The sequence below is a fragment of the Pygocentrus nattereri genome, chromosome 4, assembly GCF_015220715.1.
Source record: "Pygocentrus nattereri isolate fPygNat1 chromosome 4, fPygNat1.pri, whole genome shotgun sequence".
NCBI lineage: Eukaryota > Metazoa > Chordata > Actinopteri > Characiformes > Serrasalmidae > Pygocentrus > Pygocentrus nattereri.
This window is the reverse complement of record NC_051214.1, coordinates 38,064,557-38,072,736: the sequence shown is the minus strand read 5'-3', so window position 1 is coordinate 38,072,736 and position 8,180 is coordinate 38,064,557.

The following is an 8,180-nucleotide window of genomic DNA, read 5'->3' as shown; positions in this document are numbered from 1 at the left end:
AATCTGTCTAAATCACCACATTTTAGCCTGTTCAGTCTACTTACATTTATGACATTTGGCATACTCTAATCCGGAGTGCTTTACACAGGCCCATGGGTTTTTTAGGCATGGGCCCACAGGCCTAAGCCACTAGGGGGCACATGTGAGCAATTATGACTAAATCTAAATAGCTGCCTTGGGTGACAGTGGGAACTTTGAAGCAGCCCAGTGGAAAAAAATTCAAATCTATTCAAAATGCTGTTGTTCTCCACGTCATTCCTGAATATCTGCTTCATTTGTTTCCTCCACTCAGAGCTGAGGAACCATTTCACTGTCTGCCATTAGCTTCGTCAAACTTCAATTTTTTTTAAGCAGCAAGTTTGCTGATGTTTTCCTCCCCTTTGCTCATCTCAGCTGTCTGTCACAGCATATTTATAAACTGTCCTGTTTGGTAAATTGCTAATGTCTTTACGCAACCAGGGCAGGTCAACACAGATTCTTATGGAGAAGTTAAAAATAATAATGCTGCATACAGGGCTTGGTGTAACCTTTCAGATTTTAATATCTACATGTTGGCTTGTACAGTTTAATACAGTTAGAATGTCACTTTAAACAGAAAACAAATAAATGACAAAGAATTTTACTTCACATTAGGTCACATTAGTGAGCATTCTCTTCGAATTTTGTCAGTTCTACATCACAAAACCATGTATTGTGTAGGTTGCACTCAGAACAACAAACAAAACCAGCATATATGCACTGTTCTATAAAATTAGTTCAAACTGTGGTCCTACGTTAAAAAAGTAAACAAAAAAAAACCTATTATAATATATAACCTATAATAACCTATTATATATAGAGACTAACCCTGTCCCTCACAGCTACATGGTGAGCAGTTAGATCCCACTGTTTTGAAATAAATGAGTTCCAAAGTCTGACAATCAGTGTGTAAGCTTAACAACTGTCACTACTAAAACATATTTTCTCTAATTAGGCAAACATCTTTGTTTTTGTGCTATTCAAAGCTGTATTTGCTAGTCATGTACTCGCTAAATTGTTACTACTGAAACAGTCGCTAAGGACACATTTGGCAATGTTTCAGTAGTGTTATGAATGTTTTGGTGTGACAAAATGAAATGTTCAATCATTCGTTTGAATAAAATAAACATAAGTACAGTACATTCACTCAAAGCAAAAGGAATTTAGTCGAAAGTCCAAGTCAGTTATAAGTCCAAACTGTATTTTCAATTCTGAACCAGTTTTGTGGAGTGATACAAAATAGATGGCCAGAAATACAAAAGCTGAAAGTAGTGATCTTACCCTTAATACTGAAGCTCTGGAGCATGTGTCAGAAAACAAAACAAAACAAAAAAAAACACCAACAAAGTGCAAGGGTCTACATAGTTTTGAACTAATAATAAGCTCTGATCTTGATTAAGAATTCATACATGAATCATCATCCGTTGACTAGGACAGGACAGGTCATCACTAGTAAAATTAGAATAAAATTATGAGTGTATTTATTCAAGTCTTCTGTAAATACTAGCTGGTATCTATTCCCCATAATTTTTGATCATGTAAGACACATTAATCACATGATTATGTTCCTAAAGCTTCTACTGACTTAGAAACAAGCTTCAATAAAATTGACAGATGTGGACTGCTTAGCCCAAAACCTAGCTGCAGCATCCTCCAGGGCAGCTGTATAGCTGCTGTTTTTGTCCTGCAAGTGTCACTCATATATAACAGTTTTAAAAGCTTTGAGTAATGAACCTTCAATGAAGCTTCACGGCTTCAAAAAGCTTTGTTTTAAAGGGGAACACAGAATGGGACATGGTGAGCAAGTCTGCCACATCAGGCCCTTTTATAGGGTGGGTGGAGTAAGTGATGCTGTGGAGCAGATCAGGGAGTGTGGACCCAAAGAGCGAAGGGGAAACTTGACACACAAAAACACAAACACCATGAGAGCTTACAAAATAAACACTGTCAAATCACAAGATGGGACACATTTGGAGCATTTATTCTAAACCCTGTGGATCCCTAACCTTGGTCCTGGAGAATCAAGAAGGGCTTATTAATAAGGTAATTAGTGCATCAGTGGAAAAACACTCAAATGTGCTGGGCGGTAGGGGCCACACCACCAGGACCAGGATTAAGAATCACCATGATGGGATGTAGCAGACTCAAAGCTGCTGTTTAAGCTTTGGCCACCAGGTGACACCAATGTCCATGGATGTGTACTATTAAGCAGGCTCCAGGCAATTCCATTTTTGCAAGGCATTCTGGGGAAGTGATACTTATGACTATAATAATATAACCTGCTAAAACAATACAGTTTGCTGCGAGGGGTTTTCAATAGATAGTTCAGAGAGTGTTTCTATTAATTTTTGAAGGACAATGTCTATGATGACTAAAAGCCATGTAATAAGTTCTAATAAGCATTGCAACGTGGTTCATTAGATGAAACACATACTATCATGACTATCTGAAATATTTGTTTATTTAATGAAATCTATAAATTTCCTCTCATTTCTGAAATTTCCTCTGTGCTTGTTAAAGGAAACTTCATATTTTAAACTGGGTCAGGGTGAAAGCCTGTGTTAGTACTCCAAAACACCACTGGGGGGTGCTTCTCACAGTTACACTTACTTTAACAGTAACAGTACTAACCTTCTTTTACACTGTATAGCCAAATGTTTGCAGATACCCATCCTAATAACTGAGTTCGGGTGTTTCAGCCACACCCTTTGCTTACTGATGTACAAAATCAAGCAAATAGCCTTGCATTCTCCATAGACAAACACTGACAGGATGTGTCATATTGAAGAGCTCAGTGACTTTCAGTGTGGCAGGGTCATAGGATGTAACCTCTGCCACAAGTGAGCTAGTGAAATTTCTGCTCTACAACATCTATAAGTGCTATCGTTGTTAAATGGAAATGTTTAGGAACAGCAGTAGCTGAAAAGATCAAATGTGCCACGTCAAGTGTCAGCTGGAGTGGTGTAAAACATTCTTCCACTGGACTTTGAGGCAGTGGATTCCAGTGTATTCTCTGGAATGATGAATCATGCTTCACTATCTGGCAATCTGATGAATGAACCTGAGTTTGGCAGATGCCAGCAAACACTATCTACCAGAAGTGCCAACAATAAAGTTTGGTGGAGGAGGGATAATTGTCTCAGGCTATTTTTCAGAGTTTGAACCAGTCCCCTTAGTTGCAGCGATGGATAATGTTCCTGCCACATCGTACAAAGACATTACAGACAATTATATGTTTTCAGGTTTGTGGCAACAGTTTAGGGAAGACCATTTTCTTGTTCCAACATGACTGTTTCCCTGTGCGAAAAAATATTTGGTGTGGATGAACTGTGGTCTTCACAGAGCCTAACCTCAACCCCACTGAACACTGTTTGGATGAATTGGAACGCTGATTGTGAGCCAGGCCTTCTTAATTCCAACATCAGTTCCTGACCTCACAAATGTTCTTTTGACTGAATAGGCACAAATTCCCACAGAAACACTCCAAAATCTTTTGGATTCCTTCCAAGAAGACAGGTAGTTATAGCAGGATTATACCACATACCTTTGGCCATACAGTGTAGTATCTTTGCCTCTGCCGGTCTTGATGGGAAAGTATGATTGTAGATTATCATGAGCAGAAATCTTGGGATGGTGCCCTTTCTGAAATGGATTCATTCAGAATTTTTACTTAGGTCTGCAGCACATTAAGACACTCGTGTTTTGTAGTAACAGCAAAGTAAAATAATATCCAGATCTCTCACTGGCCATTTGATCTATTATATGCACCTATGAAACACTGACTTGCTGAAGCTGCTGGGATTAATGCTGAAATATAACTATTGCACTGTAGACAAATGTTTGTACAATGTCAACTTTTTCATGATCAACTGAAACTCAGCTCATCGGGTTTTACTCTCTCTCTCTCTCTCTCTCTCTCTCTCTCTCTCTCTTGCAGGAGTCAATGAGGTCCATATTAAGAAACCATAATGTAGTAGTAATCGTAGTACTATTTGGGCAAAATAAGCCTTTAAGTCTATAAGTTAGATAAAGTAATAGTATTTGGGTGGAATAAGCCTTTAAAACCATAAGCTGGGATGGGGGAGTAGCTAAGTAGAGCACTACTTTTTGTAGTTAGCTACAATATGTTATACAAAGCCATTTGTTCTTTGCAGCTATTAATGATGAGTGCTTATTCAGATAAGAATGACCATGACATTGTCATAATGAATCGACTGGTTATGGGATTGTGGGACAGTTGCAAAAAAAAAAAAAAAAAAGCAAAAAAATTAGCTTACATATACTGATCCTATTAATGAATATTAATGTGCCCGGAAACCACTATGCTCTGCATTTATTTTGTTTTCATTATATTGTAAAGTGAATATACCGTGCTTGTCTTTAAAGGTCCTCAGAAAGACTCAAGATCAAAATAAACGCTCAAGATCGTTGGGCAGGTTGTGTAATAATGCTCTTCTAACTATGAATATGATTTTTCTGTTTGACACAGAGCTCTGTAAATTCAAGCCTAGAGACAGAGATTGAGTCAAAGCCTCAGTGAGAACTTCAATAAACTTGTGGACACAGTCTGTGGCATATGTTTATTTACTTCACATACATCTTCTGCTTTTAGTGTTAGACTTTTTTTCATTAATGTTATTAAAATACACTATATTGCCAAAAGTATTCACTCACCCATCCAAATCACTGAATTCACGTGTTCCAATCACTTCCATGGCAACAGGAGTATAAAACCAAACACCTATGAATTCCAGCGTGGTACCATGATAGGATGCCATCTATGCAATATGTGAAATGTCAAGTCCAGTTGTGAAACTTCCTCACTAAATATTCCACAGTCAACTGTCAGTGGTATTATAACAAAGTGGAAGCAATTGGGAATGACAGCAACTCAGCTACAAAGCGGTAGCCCACATAAAATGACAGAGCAAGGTCAGCGGGGTCAGAAAAATTCCCATAAACACACTCTTAAACCTTGTGGAAAGCCTTCTTAGAAGAGTTGAAGCTGTTATAGCTGCAAAGAGTGGGCCGACATCATATTTAACCCCATGGATTAAGAATGGGATGTCACTCAAGTACGTGTGCAAGTGAAGGGAGATAAGCAAATACTTTTGGCAATACAGTGTAGTTTTACATGGTATATGAAAAGTACTTAAACAACAAACACATGATTCATCAACAGATCAAAAGAAATATACTAATCTGCTTTTCTGTGAAGTGGGAAGGAAATTGTTAAGTGTGCATATCTCAATATACTAAACTATAGCATTTTTTAATGTAAAATCTTGAAACCCTCCTAAAGCTCATAGATCTCTCTCTCTCCTGTTCATGTCCAGAAGCCTGACTGCCACATTGTTAGAAACAGAAGTACAGCAGTGTTACGGTCCCCTAGGGTGCTTTAAGGGCTTATCTAATCCAATAAGTACCAAGGTGTTAGATAAAGCAGTTCAAAATTTTATATTTTGGGGTACCTTATGGTTACTACCCAGATTATATGTATATTTCAGGACTTTTCCTTATTCCCAGAGAATGGACAGGTCACATGTTTCTGCTCTGGTGTTCTCTCTCCTCAAACAGAGGGTGACTGTGTTTCTTGGCAGGTCATCACCCTGAAATCACACACTTTGCAACAGACAGCAAGGTCAGCAAGCGAAATTAGTAAAAAGAGGATGTAAGAGTTCAAAGTAAGCATAACCTGATAGAGCAATAATTAAAACTTTAAGGGGAACTAAACACTAAAGACTACTTGAGTGTAATCCTTTTACACAATTCCCAAGTTTTCCTGTTGTAATAGTGTATTTGGATGTTCTCATCAGCTTATTAAGTTGAAAAGATTTTTTAAAAATCATATTGCCAGATCAGATCTGTGACAATGTTAGACCATCGCAAAAATATAGATTTTTGCTGTACCAAAGAAAAACAAGTATTTCCAAAATGGCAACTTAACAGAAGAGGGAAAAATTTTTTTTTACTTTTAATGTAAGTTAATGCGAAGAGTTAATGCGAAGAGGCTTCATTAAAAGTAATTTTGGAGCATTTTTATTGGTCCAATCATCATGGCATATTTGAACAATGCAAAGGGCAACTGGCTTGTTCAAATGATAGATAAAAATAAAATTTGACAAAAATGGAGAGTACAATGACAATGTATTTTTGGCAACTCAATCTGTTATCAATTATTATCATGCAAAAACATGTAGGAAATATTTTTACCATTACTTTGGTAGGCCAGTTTGTTTTCCAGCTTGGTTTGCTCAGTTTATTAGCTAATAGAGAACGCACTTTCCATTGATATGTCACAAATGGTGAACTTGGGTAACTTGGAACTTGCCTGAGTTTAACACTGACATTTACAACTTTGTCAGCTTTTTGTGCAAACTCTTGTGATAAACTTAGAAATTGTTATTCCATGTTAGCTTTCTTTTACAGATAAGTCCCTTATGGGTAGGTAACTGTAAGCAATGTTACACCCTTCTGTTTGACAAAACTCTCAGCATATGTATCATCACACATCTATATGCAGCTATATGCACATGTACACAGTGATGCCCCCATCACAGGTACTGACATTATGGTGATGGTCACCCATAGTAAGGACTGGGAGAGTGACATCCAGCATTTGAAAGCTGTCCTGAGATGAGTGGGACAAGCATAACAAAAAAATGGCACAGATGGTGTAGATTGGTGTAGGTATGACTGAGGGTACCAGGGCTTTCACTTGGCTGATGAGCACCTGCAATCTTGGCCTGCCTGAGGCCAAAGATCAAAAAGGTGCCGGGGGCCTGGGCCTGGCTAGCTATGATGATAAGATAGTTAAAGCAACACTATGTATGAGCTTTTGTTAAAACTGAAAGAGAAAGAAAATATACTAAAATATAGTGACATACACTGCTACAAGTCACCCTATAAAGATCAAGAAAATTATTTAAAAGTCAGGGGTGCTGGGCCAGAGTTTTTCAGACCATGTCATACATCATTACATATTAACATCTCATGCACAGACTCAAAAAGAAGGGCTGGCTCAAAATTAAGGTCTTAAATGTAAAATTAACATTATACTAATGAAGACATGATGACAATAGTAAATAATTCAGTCACATTCTTGGAGGACACGTCCTTCACCAAGTTTTGATTGAATGCACTCACAAACCTGCTCTAGGAAGGGGTCTGAAGCACAAACAATGTTAGAAAATGCTCTTATACATGTTGCATGCAATTGCACAATTCCTCCAGTGAGGTCTCCACTTTTGTATTTATTGTAAATCTTTCATATTTATTTTTTGTACTGTATTGTCTGCACTGTGTATATCATATTGTCTTGCACCTGTGTTCCTGTGTTGGTCCTGGAGGAATGTTGTTTCATTTCACTGAGTACTTGAATATAGCTGAAATGACAATAAAGCCCTGACTTAACTTAACTTGACCTTTGTGCTCTTAATTGTGTGTATATTATGATCTTACTTAAGAACAAATCCCAAATAAGAAAACACTGGTGAATGTCAGAATGTCTGTGAAAGCTGCATAAGCATGTTTTAAGGAGAAATTGTTTCTTAAGAATAGTTGGTGAGTGAAGCCCAGTGATCTGATGCTTCTTCTCCTGCAGACAGACAAGGGCTCCTTATTGGTACAGTTCATTGTGTTCATTGTACAGTTCATTGTTCATTGGTACAGTTCACAGTGTGTTTTCACTTTGTAATCGATGAAATATGATTGGTGTGGGAAACGTCATGGAAAATACTGATAGTAACACAAGCATCCTGCTCCCCGGCAAGTATTTTCTCACAAAATTTTTCCAGGTGGGTGGGTGTCCCTTCCTTGTCTTCCCTAGATCTGCACCATTGCTCAGAAGTACGTGTTATATCAAAAAAATCTGATTCACTTTTGTGTTTAAGTTTATTTCTATTAAAGTGCACACAAGTTAAAAGGACAAATTTTCTGCTTCTCCCCAAACTTGCCTAAAAAGTATAAATCCATAATGTTTTAGGAGCGTTAAGGCAGAGACTATGATCCAAACAGTTAATCCTCAAACCAGGAAAAACACAATAATCTATCTAGTAGACTAGTAATATGGTAGGTTATACAGACAGGGTATCTTTAAAATTTTGTTCTGTGCCATACTGCCAACAAAAAACATGAAGACAATGTGTTTTATTTATAAAATA